The sequence below is a fragment of the Zalophus californianus genome, chromosome 2, assembly GCF_009762305.2.
Source record: "Zalophus californianus isolate mZalCal1 chromosome 2, mZalCal1.pri.v2, whole genome shotgun sequence".
In the NCBI taxonomy this organism is placed as follows: Eukaryota; Metazoa; Chordata; class Mammalia; order Carnivora; family Otariidae; genus Zalophus; species Zalophus californianus.
The window spans coordinates 36633974-36649357 of NC_045596.1; the positions used below are offsets into that span (position 1 = coordinate 36633974).

At 37.2% G+C, this 15384-nt stretch overlaps 1 protein-coding gene across 3 annotated transcripts in view; it reads right to left on the minus strand.

The window, feature by feature from the left end:
- Positions 1-15384, minus strand: part of KCTD8 (potassium channel tetramerization domain containing 8) — a 234377-nt gene that overhangs the window by 193434 nt on the left and 25559 nt on the right. The window lies entirely within an intron of this gene.

Below are 15384 nucleotides of genomic sequence, written 5' to 3' on the forward strand. Positions count from 1 at the left end.
ACTACCATTCATTCATATATCTTTCTGACCAACTAGAACTTTTCCCAGAGGTTTTAACATTTCTTGTTCGGGACTCTTATGGGTAAGCAAGGGGCCAGGTCAATGTCAATAGTCATGACGGAAGCTGGAAAGGATCAGAGGGTTATTTTTGGAATCTATTGGAGAGGATTAAAGCAGTGGGTGAAAATAATGGAAAAGAGACGAAAGAATCAAAAACAGGCCTTGCTGAACAACTGCAAGTGTATTACAGTGGTCAAGGCATGGTCCTTGGAATCAGACGTGACTTTGTTAGAATTCCAGCTCCCCACCTAGTAGTGTGAAACTTTGTGCAAATCATATTTAACCTCTTGGAGCCTCAGTCTCCTCATCTGTAAAATGGTAAAAACAAATTTTTATTGTGTATCTCCTAAGATTAATTAAGATAATACACAGCACATGAACACACAGAAAATGATACTAAAAGAGTCGCTATCCCTACTGTAATTTTGGATGCATATCCAGTTTCTTCACATGACAACTACTTTGCATATATCCAAATGTGGCTGTACTTAATAAAACTCAAATTATTTTATTATTCTTATTCTCAAATATTCTAATGAAATACATTCAAATACCCTTAACTAATCAAAAAATTGAATCAAGAATTCAAGGAAAATGATGGCAACTGTGGAAACATAATTTTAAATCTTCTGAGTATCTATATAAAAACATACAGACTTAGTACATAGCAAAACTAAGAACCCATGGACAAAATTTACCAAAACTAGGTAACAAGATACTTTGCAAAGCCCCAAAGTAAAAGTGGGTGGGTTCAAAGCACTAACAGCCATATGACCTTCCTGGTATCATCACTTTACGGAAAAAACAAAGGGAAACAATGAAGCCACTGAGAACAAAACAACTCCAAAGTAGCCACTAGGTACTCACTGAAAAGTGCCACCGGCCAGTTCTAAGAGCCATCACTGAATGGATGGCTTTTCCCCACTCCAATAGGGTCTCAAGATAAGGGCTGATGGAGCTAGAACAGTTTAATGGATGTGGCTTCTTCTTCTTTTTTTTAAAGATTTTATTTATTCATTTAAGAGATAGAGAGAGCCAGCTCACAGGAGGGGAGGGGAGGCTCAGAGGGAGAGGAAGGAGCAGACTCCTCCCCACTGAGCAGGGAGCCCCGTGCAGGGTTCAATCCCAGAACCTCAAAATCATGACCTGAACCAAAGGCAGACGCTTAACTGACTGAGCCACCCAGGCACCCCTAATGCATGTGGCTTCTAAAAAGGGACCTTCCAAGCTGTCTTTTTGATACTGAGGAAAAACTGTTTGTAACGGAATCAAAATACAGCAGAATAGAGGCAAAAGGGAGAAAGGAGTAAGAAAGCCCAAGAAAAAAGCAGCCAAGCCAAGAAATCTCAGAAAACAAGGGACCATATTATTTCAATGCTACACAAAAACTACCGACTATTGGGAAATCTACCAAATTACCCGGGTTCTTTAACAGATAAATCATAAGAGGGAGAAGAGGGAGGGGAAGAGGAATGAAGACTTTTGAGTATCACTTGGAGATATAGAGTTGAAAGAGCTTCACTCCCAACTTTAAACAAAATGTGATGGGTGTCTTAGTTCATTAGGCTGCTATAACAGAACACCGTAGATTTGGCAGCTTATAAACATCAGAAATTTATTTCTCAGAGTTGTAGAAGCTGGGAAATGCAAGATCAAGGCACCGGCAGATTCAGTGACTGGTGAGGAGGATGCACTTACTGGCTCAGAGGAGGCCATCTTTCACCTTGTCTTCACCTGGGTGAAAGGTGTGAGGGAGCTCTCTGACACTAATCCCATCCAAGAGAGCTCCACTGCCATGACCTGATCACCTCCCAAAGACCCCCCCCCCTCAAAATACCATTACATCAGACATTAGGATTTAATATATAAATTTTGAGGGGACACAAATATTCAGTCTACAGCAGTGAACAAACAGCAACATGACAACTTAAACTTACTGAAGTCCTAGGTCACAGGGTAAGCAACTGACCCAAAATCTCAGGAGAGTCAGGTGCCTACAGGAAGAGATGAGCAGTGACTTAATTAACCAGGATACATCTGGACAATAGGAAGACGAGATAAATGGTCAACAAACTTTTTCTTCATAGGGCCAGACACTAAATGTTTTCACCTTTGGAGGCCATACAGACTGGGTCATAACCACTCATCTATGTCAAAAACAGTCACAGCTAATAGGTAAATGAGTGAGCGTGGATGTGTCCCAATAGTTTATTCACAAAAAACACAGAGCAGACCATTGTTTGCCACCCCTGAGCTAGATGATGGATCAATTGCTAGAGACTGAGTGTTCACTGGCAAGAGAGAGTAAAGTCCCTGAGAGCTGTAAACATAGACAGAGTTCCCACCCTCTTCCAGGCTTCTCCCCCAGGCACTCAGAGAAAAGATCAGGAAAATCCTGGGGAAGTCTCCCTTGTGAAATAAAATAATAATGCCTAACAGAGCAATTCAGATAGTATTATTCAAGTTACAGGGAAGGATTATAAGACTGTCAGGAAGCTAATTAAAACCTGTCAGAAAATGAAGTCTCTAAAGGAACTACAATTAAACATTTAAAATAGAGTAGGGTTCGTGGTCTTCAGTCCTTAGGATGGCACCTGTCCAGAAACAAAAATAAGCTGCTTTTTAGAAGGGGATAGGAGGGGAAAAAAATGACTGACAGTGAATTTCCAACAAAAAGGCAAGGGACTTGTAGAATCTCTTCATGAAGGTATTTTTAAAATTATTGTGTTCTTTTTTCTTTTCTTTGGTCATTTTATTATGTTTTGTTTGATTCAGATAACTGAGATAACATAAGTGGGTTTCCCTGAAAGAAAATGTTTCTTCACACCCTCTGGTTTTATGATATTTACTGATATATAGTATATGTTTCCTTCAAGAAACAGAACAAATTTCTGAAGATAAGGCTTTGCAAAGAACCTACCCAAACAGTTCACAAAAGTCTCATCACAATATAAGCATGATAGGGGTATTGTATGACTCCCTATCACTTACCTACCTTTTCTAATAGATAAAGTCCTTGGAAATTTGGAAAAAACATGCAACATCTGTTTCAGATGTTTCAATGTTTGAAGTAATTACTATTGGGAGAAAGCCCAGAATCCTTATAGTATAGAAAAAAAAAAAATCACAATGGCCTGTTCATAATAATGTTTATGGTTTCCAATTTTAACTATGGATCTCCTTTTTCTCTTTATTTAAACTATTCTATGCTTAAGAGCAATTATATAATCTGAGTGTGAGTGTGCGCATTAGTTAACTGCTCCGAAAATATATGCCATTCATTCTTATTTTTGTTACTTAGAAATATGTTTCTAAACATCTATGCTAAATGTAATTCACAGCATTCTTTAGCATTGAAATAGAAATCTCAAACTTGACATTCACATCCTTAATTTAGAATGTCACTCACCCCTCCTTAGTTTTTCTATCTACTTATTAGCCATTTGGTGGCTAACTGATTAGACCCCTCTCACCAAGGGAACAATAAAAAGTACTAAATTTAAATCTATCGAATTTTGTTATTAGAAAGTCTCTCAATTTAGAATTAAAATATTTATAATATGAAAATATTTTTCTCCATTATTAATTGCTGGAGTGAATACCTTTGAGAAATATTTATTACTGTGATTTTCTATTTGGGTATGCAGGAGTAGGGGGAGGAGCCAAGAAAGAACATATATTAGAATTCTTTGGAGAGTACATTTCATTTAAAGGAGTTCTCCCCAAATTTGTATTGTGTGCATTTAAAAAAGAAAACCATATCACATTTGAAGTAGAGCTAATAATTTTATTAATATATAAAAATAAAAAAAATTAAAACACAATACAACCCTGGATGCTTAGAATCCTGTTACATTGACAGAAATAGCAGAACTTGTAGAAGAAGGTGTTTTTAGGGTACAGTAGACTGAGACAGAAAGAAGAGGGTTTAGAGATGGGTCTGGCTAAGCTTCATTCCAACTGCCCTGCGGGTAGATGTTTTGACCCTGGATAGGAAGCTTAATCATGCTGAGCCTCAATTCTCACAGTAGTAGAATGAGAGGAACAATGTCCTCTTCATAGGGCAATTAGGAGATGTAAATGAAAGATTATGATGGGCCTAAGATAGTACCAAATACTTAGTTCATATCCAGCAAATACCCCTTTCCATGTCCTCAGCCCATGGTGGTAGTGATGGCTGGTGTTATTGCTGGAGCTGTTGGTTCTGGCTAAGAAAGAGACTGGCCTACAACTCTTATTTTACCAACCATAAATTTGATTGCTTCAGTTTTCAGGTAAAGGTTAACACTGATCTAAGTATGTGAATCTCAACTAGGGTGATTTTGCTCCCCAGAAGACATATGGCAATTATCTGGGGACATTTTCGGTTGTTACATTTAGACCAGGGAGACAAAGAGGCTGTGCTACTGGAATCTCTTGGGTAGAGGCTAGGAATGCTACTAAACATCCCACAGAGGTCAGCCCCCACAACAAAGAATTATTGGACCTAAAATGTCAATAGCACTGAAGTCGAGAAGCCCTGACCTAAATTAATAAAGTTGATACATTTATATTGTTTCTTTGGTGAGTATCTTTTATGCAAAGCAGGGTACACGCTTTTCTACTTTTTAGCAATTTTTGAAGTAAGCAATCACAACACTCTGAACACAAAACATTCCATTAGTAAAACAACTATGCTGTTAATTATTTTGTTAATAGTCAAGACATCAGTGAAAAAGAGCTTTTCTGCAGCTCATTAACTGACACAGCTGTGATTCCAGAGAATGTCTACAAGTCTGTCTGCTTAATAAAAAGTGACCCAATTCTTCTGTTAATTTAAACTGGAAAAGGTTCTTGAGAATGGTCCACAAGAGACAATGAACTTCATCTCCCTTTAAAGGCAAACCCAGAATTCTAAAGACAAATGGAGAGTAAAAAGTTAGCTGAGAAAAAAAGCACATAATATATGTACCATGAGATATTGTTTACTTGAATCATCAATGATGAAGAAATATAAGTATTTTTAATCCTATAGAGCTATGAACACAAGGTGAGCTGGTTAAAAACATAAGGGAAGAGCGCTGTAATCAGCAGATCCATATGCCTTCTATACATTCTGATGTTTTATCCTAAAGAGAAGTTTAATTCTTCTGCAGGTATTTAATGAAGCTTCTGAATAAGCCCTGTGACTTGATTTAACAGTAAGCCTTGTGATTTGATTTTACTTACATATTTTCAGGTGCTGATGGTAAAAACAATATATAAATAATATCATAATTTCATACTGAATTATACCTAATAAAGTTGTACTGAGTAGATAATTTATACAGACACATTTATATAGGTTTTTATCAGACACTATCCATCATTAACCCAAACAAATAGGTTCTTGATCTTACGCAATGAACACTGTCTACTCTTGAGGTCCACAGAGATGCTGTTAACCAATATGGGTTGGCACATCTTTTCTAAAGACATATCTGTGGTCTTAAGGAGACTCTCTTGAATCTCCCACCAACTCCCCCAACTGTTCCTCTGGTCACCATCCAGTCTGGCCATGTACCTATGTCCGCCTCTCTATATAGTAGCAGCTCCTAGAGTCTCACTTAATTGTTCTCACTCCCAGCCCAGCTTTCTCAGGGCTCTTTCTACTAAGTGACCCTGCTTTTCTACATTATTCACTAGACCCCTACATATAAACACAATGTAAACAGCTATTCTTTCTTCTCTGTCAATTTTACCTCTGTGCTTATAAGCAAAAATTGTAAAGAAGCATGGGAAATGCAGAACAGAATAACATTTACAAAATGTTAAAGACCCCTAAATTCTGTTTAGAAAGTATCAATTGAAAGCAATCCTGCTTGATATTATTGTATGAGGTTTCTCCCTCTATAATCAGGTTCATCCACCAAAAATAAGTTTAACAATTGCTTCCAACATTAACCCTGAAAAGCTAAACACATGTTTACATCATTTAAAATACCCCAAAAAGTCAACTCCAAAAGTTAACATGGAAATTATATATAGTTCTACTAATTTAATCATAAAGAATATCTACCAGTAATGTCGGTCATATTGAGAAACACTTCATTGTTATATAATTCCCATTATTAAGGACTGAATTGTGTCCCCCAAACTTAATATGATGAAGTCCTAACCTCCCACCTCAGAATGTGACTATATTTATTTATTTATTTATTTATTTTTTAAAGATTTTATTTATTTGACCGAGAGAGAAAGAGCACAAGCAGGGGAAGCAGCAGGCAGAGGGAGAGGGAGAAGCAGGCTCCCCACTGAACAGAAAGCCCGATGCGGGGCTCGATCCCAGGACCCTGGGATCATGACCTGAGCCGAAGGCAGCCGCTTAACCGACTGAGCCACCCAGGCGCCCCCAGAATGTGACTATATTTAGAAACAGGATTTTTACCGTGGTAAAGCTTAATGAGATCATTAGGATAGGCCCGAATCTAATATGACTGGTGTCCTTATTAAAAGAGAATATTAGGATACAGACATACCAGGAGGACGCAATCATCTATGAGCCAAGAAGAGAGGCCTTAGAAGAAGCCAACCATACCAACACCTTGATCTTCTGGCCAGACTTCTAGCCTCCAGAACTGAAAATAAATTTCTATTGTTTAAACCACTCAGTCTGTGGTACTGTGTTATGGCAGTCCCAGCGAACCAATACTAAAATTTTGGGAAAAAAATTTTAAAGGGAGAAAAGTTCCCACGATTCATAGTCTATTTCCACTATTAAATGTGATTTACTCATGTTAGTCTATCTGCATCTGAAAAGACAAAAGGTAATAGAGCAGGCTAAAGCTAGTCAGCCAGTCTTCCACTTCTCTTGACACGAAATTTCATGTAACTATGCTGACGTTAAATTAAGTCCGACAAAGCAGTTAGTTTTGCATTTATAAACAGAAAGACATATTTCATTTTGGTCTGGAAACAAAATGTTTTTTATTAATAAAAATGTAAGTACTAAGAGGCAGGAACTTAATCCTCAGGACCTAGAACTATATTCTGGACATTGTCATTGCTTAATCAATAGTGGCTGAATGTTGACTCAATGAAGAGAAAATACTAGTGGCTTAAACTGATTCCTAACAAGATGGCAAACCAGCACAGGGTACTGCTTCTTACCTAAAAATCACCCTTAGGACAAAAGACAGAGGGAATCATAGATCTAAGGAACCAATGTAAAAGCTATGAGAAAGCTGTTGTGGAATTATAATACCATGTGGTGGAGTGTGCGTAGGCACAGTACCTTAGGATTATTTTCAGAGAGACTCTGCTATTGCCTCTCCTAAATGCTGCTTTGGAAGAATCATTGTCTGTCCCTCACTATTTGCCAGACAGGAATTAGCAGCAGCTGTTATCTATATCAAAGATATTTGATTCAAAAGCAATAAAAATCAGCAATCAATAAAAAGAATTGAAAAAGGAAAACCAAGTAAAATACTACTAAATAACATACTTAAAAAGAAAAGAGAAATTATAAAAAAAATAAACGAAATAATGCATATCAACAAGTACAGGACACTTACAAAGTTCCGTTTAAATGGAAATTCATTTTAAGTACATTCATCAAGAAAGAAGAAGATTGGACAAAATGAGCCAATCACTGAACTTGGACAGTGGCAAAAAGAGCAGAGCAAATCCAGAGAAACAAGGAGGAGGAAAATAATAAAAACACTAACAAAAATCAATAAATAGAGAACAAACCACAAAAAAAAATGAGGAAAAAACGATTAAAAGCATAAAGGAGATTAATAAGTAGAATCTAGCAATTCGTTTTGGGAAAGAGAGAGAGAAGGGGAAGGGAGAAAGAAAGAGAGGGAAAGGGGGAGGAAGAGAAGAGGAAGAGACATAGGGGCAGAAGGGGAGAGGGAAGGGTGGAAGGGGAGAGGGAGGGAGGGGGCAGAGAGAGAGGGAGGGAGGGAGGGGGCAGGGAGAGGGGGCGGGAGGGGGCAGGGAGAGGGGAAGGGAGGGAGAGGAGGAGGAAAGGAGAATATACAAATAAAAGGCAGAAGTAAAAAATAACTATAGACACAAAATAATATTAAAATGATAATAAAAGAATATTAGGAGCACCCATATGCTACTAAACTTGAAAATCTAGGCAAAACATATACTACTGGAAAGACACAAAATGTCAAATTAGTATGAAAGGAAATAGAAAACTTGAATGGATCAATAAGTATTAAAGAAATTTAAAGGGGCGCCTGGGTGGCTCAGTCATTAAGCATCTGCCTTCGGCTCAGGTCATGATCCCAGGGTCCTGGGATCGAGCCCCATGTCGGGCTCCCTGCTCGGGGAAAGCCTGCTTCTCCCTCTCCCACTCCCCCTGCTTGTGTTCCCTCTCTTGCTGTGTCTCTCTGTGTCAAATAAATAAACAAAATCTTTAAAAATAAATAAATAAATAGATAGATAGATAGATAGATATAATAAAATAAAGAAATTAAAAAAACAAAGTCTCTTCCTCCCCAAAATTCTCTGGCCTTGCTGATTTGCAGGTGCATTCTACTGAACTATCAAGGAGCAGATCAGTCTTACCTTTCAAGGAAAAGCAGAAAGAAAGCTGCCTCTTTTATAAGGCTAGTTGTAATCTTAATTTGAAAATTAGATAAACAGTATGAAAAAGAATATTATAGAATATTATAAGCCCATTCAATTACAAATGAATGTGCAAATTCCAAAATAAAATATTAGCCAAATGAAAAGGTATTTAAAATAAAATTCAACATGATCAAGTAAGATTCACCCCAAAATTTTTAATACTAAAAAAGAAACCCCGATATAATTTACCATATCAATATACTAATAAAGGGAAAACATATAATTATTTCAAGAGATAAAGAAAAACAAACTGTAAAGAATTTAAACCTTATTTGTGATTAAAAAAGAAATTCACTCCCTAGAAATAGAAGGAACAGGCTAAAGTTAGTTATGGTTATAAACTAACTACCTAAAGCAAACACGCTTTAACACTACATTTAAGGGGAAAGCTTTGCACATATTCCTTTTATTTTTTTAATATATTTTTTTAAGATTTTATTTATTTATCAGAGAGAGAGAGACAGAGGCAGGCAGTGGGACTCAATCCCAGGACCCTGAGATCATGACCTGAGCTGAAGGCAGACACTTAACCGACTGAGCCACCCAGGCGTCCCTGCACACATTCCTTTTAAAATTAAGATAGGCATTCATACAAAACTGTATTTGAATTTCGGGTGACTTACAGAACTGCAGGTTGACAAAGAAACTGTAAGACTGTATATGGTCTAGATAGTACTATAAATCTTAGCAACTGCTATAAAAAAAGACAAAGATATAAAAGTAAGAAGACTGGAAGGGAAAGAATAAAACTGTCCTTTAGATAATATGACGGTCTACAACAGAAAGAAATGATAGGATTAGACAAACTATGAAAACAAAAGAATTTGATCAAATACAAGATCAGTTTACAAAAACCATGAATGTTTTTCTACATTAGAAACTACCAAATAACCAGCTACAAAATATAATGAGAAATAAAATACCTTTCATAATAAAAGAAAACCTACAAAATAGGAATCAACTTAAGGAAGAATAGATAAAAGGACATTGGTATGAATAAAACTAAGCAAATGGAACAAAACAGAGATGCAGAGACTCTCCAAAGCATAAAAAATAACAATATACAAGTAAGGTCATATCATAAATCAAGGTAATGAGTAAAGTGGTAGCATAAATTAAGGTGGAAAGAATAAATTTCTCTACAGTAATAAAGGATAAATTTCTGTGTAATGGATAGAAAAATAAATAAAACTGCAATCCTGGGGCACCTGAGTGGCTCAGTCGATTGAGTGTCCAGTCTGACTCTTGGTTTGGCTCAGGTCATGATCTTAGAGTTGTGAGATGTAGCCTCACATTGGGCTCCCCACTCAGCACGGAGTCTGCTTGAGATTCCTTCTCACTCCCTCTCTTCTGCTCCCCCTCCCCGCTCTCTCTCTTTCTCACAAATAAATGAATAAAATTAAAAAAAAAAAACTAATATCCAAAGTAATGGTGTAAAAGAAAACCAAAGCTGGAGGCATCACAAATCTGGACTTACAAAGCTGTAATCATCAAGACAGTATGATAACTGCCACAAAACCAGACACACAGATCAATGGAACAGAATAGAGAACCCAGAAATGAACCCTCAACTCTATGGTCAACTAATCTTTGACAAAGCAGGAAAGAATGTCCAATGGAAAAAAGACAGTCTCTTCAACAAATGGTGTTGGGAAAATTGGACAGCCACATGCAGAAGAATGAAACTGGACCACTTTCTTACACCAGACACAAAAACGAACTCAAAATGCATGAAAGACCTAAATGTGAAACAAGAATCCATCAAAATCCTAGAGGAGAACACAGGCAGCAACCTCTTTAACCTTGGCCACAGCAACTTCCTGCTAGACACGTCTCCAGAGGCAAGGGAAACAAAGGCAAAAAATGAACTATTGGGACTTCATCAGGATAACAAGCTTCTGCACAGTGAAGGAAATAGTCAAAAAAACTAAAAGGCAACCTGTGGAATGGGAGAAGATATTCGTAAATGACTTATCAGAGAAAGGACTAGTATCCAAAAACCTATAAAAAACTTATCCAACTCACCACCCAAAAAACAAATAATCCAGTCAAAAAATGGGCAGAAGAATGAACAGACATTTTTCCAAAGACATACATATGGGTAACAAACACATGAAAAAATGCTCAACATCACTTAGCATCAGGGAAATACAAATCAAAACCATAATAAGATACCACCTCTGAGAAACAAACTGAGGGGGTGGAAGAATGGGTTAGCCCAGTGATGGGTATTAAGGAGGGCACGTACTGCATGGAGCACTGGGTGTTGTACACAAACAATGAATCATGGAACACTACATCAAATATTAATGATGTACCATATGGTGACTAACATAACATAATAAAAAATAAATTAAAAAAGAATATATATTCATAAATAAAAAAAAAAAAGATAACCACCTCACACCTGTCAGAATGGCTAAAATTAGCAACCCAGGAAACAACAGATGTTGGTGAGGATGCAGAGAAAAGGGAACCCTCCTACACTGCTGGTGGGAATGCAAGCTGGTGCAGCCACTCTGTAAAACAGTATGGAGGTTCCTCAAAAAGTTAAAAATAGAGTTACCCTACAACCCAGCAATTACACCACTAGGTATTTACCCAAAGGATACAAACATAATGATTTGAAGGGGCACATGCACCCCAGTGTTTATAGCAGCAATATCTACAACCGCCAAACTATGGAAAGAGATGTCCATTGACAGATGAATGGATAAAGATGATATATATATATATATATAATGGAATATTACTCAGCCATCAAAAAGAATGAAATCGTACCATTTGCAACAATGTGGATGGAAATAGAGGGCATTAGGTATTATGTTAAGTGAAATAAGTCAGTCAGAGAAAGACAAATACCATATGATTTCACTCATATGTGGAATTTAAGAAACAAAACAGATGAACATAGGGGAAAGGAAGGAAAAATAAGACAAAAACAGAAAGGGAGACAAACCATAAGAGACTCTTAATCATAGGAAACAAACTGAGGGTTGCTGGAGGGTGAGGGGTGGAGGGATGGGGTATCTGGGTGATGGACATTAAGGAGAGCATTTGATGTAACGAGCACTGGGTGTTAATGCAACTGATGAATAACTAAATTCTACCCCTGAAACTAATAATACAGTATATATTAACTCAATTGAACTTAAAAGCAAAAAAAAAAAAAAAAATCTGCAATTCTACCTTTGAATACCACATACAAGAGTACTCCAGATACTTAAAAGACCTTACTATAAAGAGTGAAACTATTAAGTTAATAAAAGTAACATCTTGTACAAGGTTTCCCTTGTCATTTTACATTCTGTGATAGCAGCAGAGCCTAATCCTTTCATTCAACAGCAAAATAGGCCTTGGAGCTTGGGAATTGGGCTAGGTGATTAAGGAATCAAAAATCCGAGATAGATAAGGGCACATGAAACATAATGGAAATTAATTTGCACGAACAAGTTAAAAAGAAGTTCACTCTAAAAATGTTTAAATACAAATATAAAATGTGATAAAAATATATTTTGCATATAACCATAACCTATTTGAAATAAGTTACAAATAGGGAATTTTCCAATGCTTATGCACAGCAAAGAACAAGTATCTTCAGGCTTACATTACTATCAGTGCAGTTTTATTTGTGGTAAGAGGCGACGGCCAACCAATTTGATTTTGACCACTAAATGCGTTAAAGGGAAAAGAGTAATGGCCTGTAGGTCAGGAGCCTAAGTTCAAGTCCTACTTCGGCTCTAGTCAGAATTATTACCCTCGCAAAGTCACTTAACCTCTGAGTTTCAGTTTCCTCATTCAAGAATTAATCAAAATCTTGATTAATATTATCAAAATATTTTTGGATTACAGACCACTTTGAGACTCATGAATAGTAGGGACCTCCTGCTCTCCTAAAAATGCTCAGGTGATTATGCATAAATAATTGTGAATCAAATATCAGAAAATTCACAGACCTTTAAGAGGTCTCTGCGCCTCAGATTAAATATTTCTAAGCTAGCAAACAGCTACAATTCCTTTCAACTCTAAAAGAAAAACAAGAAGAGAAATATGTGAAGGAAGATTACTAGGTTTCTGGCGTAACTATCAGAATGCATAAAATGGCCATTTACTGAAATTGAAATAGGTATTGGTAGGAGAGAAGGAGGGCGATTATGAATTTTGTTCAGAACTTGTTAACTTGAATATAATAAATCAGACATGTCACTCACATATTCACAGCTCTGAATAGGAGTTTAGTTACCACTGGGTATGGCATTCAAGTCTGCTATGGATATAAATTTGGGAGCCATCAGTGAATAAGTGATCATCACATTATGGTGGATTAGATCTCTGACTGACATGGGAATGGTAACAAAACTTCAGTAACTCTAATATTTAATTTCTAGGTAGAGAATGATGGAAACAAGAAGAAGAGACAACGAGATAAGCATAATGTTGTGTCCTACAATTAAGAACCCTAAAAGTGTGGGGTGCCTGGGTGGCTCAGTCGGTTAAAGGCCTGCCTTCGGCTCAGGTCATGGTCCCAGAGTCCTGAGATCATGTCCCACATTGGGCTCCCTGCTCAGCAGGGAGTCTGCTTCTTCCTCACCCTCTGCCCCCGCCCCCAACTCATGCTTGCTGTATCATGCTCTCACACTCTTGCAAATAAATAAAATCTTTAAAAAAAAAAAAGGATCCTAAAAGTGTCCCTGATGAATGGATGAACAGAAAAATCGCCTTTTTCCTCTGCTCTGGCACTGGTCCAAGCTTTTTTACAAGGCTTGGATAGAGGATTACACCTTTGATTTTATCCCCTCAGTTAGGTGCAAGCTGCACAGCCATATGCACAGAAGCCAACAGAAGGAGGGTTTCAAGACAGAATAGTCAACAATGGCAAGTGCTGATAAGAGATGGAAATAAATAAGGAAGGAAAGACAGCTACTGGATTTAATGGCATGGATGAAAAACACTGGGCTGTTTTAAAGAGGTGCTAAGGACAAAAAGCCAGATAGCTTGATGTGTGCTGAGATGTAAGTGTAAAGTGAAAAAATGGAAATGTTAACATCAAAATAGAGACCAGTGTTTCAAAAAGGTCAGTTGATTAAGGTGGTAACTGGATAAAGATAAGTGATAACTTTCAAAAATTCAAATATGTAAGAGGGTAGTTGGGTTAAAATAAGGAACTTTGAGGACATTTCATTATTGTTTTAATGGAAAGAACCCAGCAAGTTTGAAAGCTAATGGGAAGTATGCAGTTGAGAGAAAGAGAGGTTGAATGCCAAGAAATAAAAGTAATAACCATTAATGTAAGATTCCTAATATGATGGCAGTGATAGGACCCAGAGCATAGAGCTGAAGAACCACCCTCAGACAGAAAGGACAGTTCCTCTCTTACTGTCATGGAAGAAAAGGCACATAAGTTGGATTCAGTTGTGGATAGGTTTGTACCATTGGCAGCAGGAAGATTAATTAATGTAATGGCTTCCATTTTTCTGTAAAGAAAGAGGCAAAGACATTTGCTGAGAGTGATGGACAGGAATAGGTGAGGTAACTGGAGGTTTGAAAAAAAAAAGCTGCAATAAGAATACATTGCGAAGATGAGAAGAGTTTATCAGAAAAGCACAGGAGAATTGTCAGGCAGTGTTGGCTGTCTAATTAAGGCTAGTGTTCATGGATTTTTAATAGAGGTGATCTGTTCTATTATGTGGCTTTCTCCAGCATGTCCAAGTCTCTTGGTTATAACTGGAGAAATTTGTTAGCTGGGTCTAATCAGAGCCACAAGAGGGATTGGGGAAAGAAGAAAAAGGCAGAACAGGAGTGTTCAGGTTATTTCCAGGAAAGTGATGGCAATTAGAAAGCTGTAACCTAAATGAGATAATGAGGGCAGTGGACAAAGGAAGGCTGATGAATTGAAAGAAAGTGGCTATAACAGAGAGTGATCACACAAGCTAGCAGGAGAAGATATTTTGAGCCATGAGATTTTGAATTAATACTTTTGAAATTGAAGCAACTATATATATATATGGCATATGGTCTATCTTTGTTGTGTTGAGTTAGTGACCAGAAAAATATTTGAGCCAAAATTTGCGCCATCCCCAACCTTAGTGTCTCCCCTGGTAATCTATCTGTCTAGAGTATTCATTGGCAATCTTCTGTCCATGCAAGCACATTTTGAAAAGAATGGAAGTACAAATTCTCATGGATATGGCTAGGCCAATGATGACCAACTTGATATAATAAATGACTCATCAGCCCTTCCTCTCATCTTCTAGATGCCTGTGAGTTCTTCTAGGCAGTAGGCATGAATGAAAGTATTAGAGTCACCTCTGAATCTACCTCCCCACCTCCCTTGTACTCAATAAGCAGTCCAGAAGTCCTAATGATTAGTTCTTCACCATATTTCTCAGACTCTTCCCCTCTTTTCCATTTACATTGTCATCAGCTCAGTTCAAGCTAGGGCTATCTCATGCCTACACTCCTGAAATCATCACCTCTCAAAGGCTTTTCTGGCTATAATCTACTCCCTTCATGTCTTCCTTTGGCTCTGTATTTTTAATATCTACTTTTATCTTCAGGATAAAGATATTTATTTTGTCCCCCCACTAGTAGGTTCACTGAAATTAAGGATTGTATTTATGATATAGACATGTTGATATCCCTCATCAAAGAATCTAGCCTATAGTGATTACTTGGTAAACACCAATGAATTTGACACATTTTGCTCTGATAACACTGTGA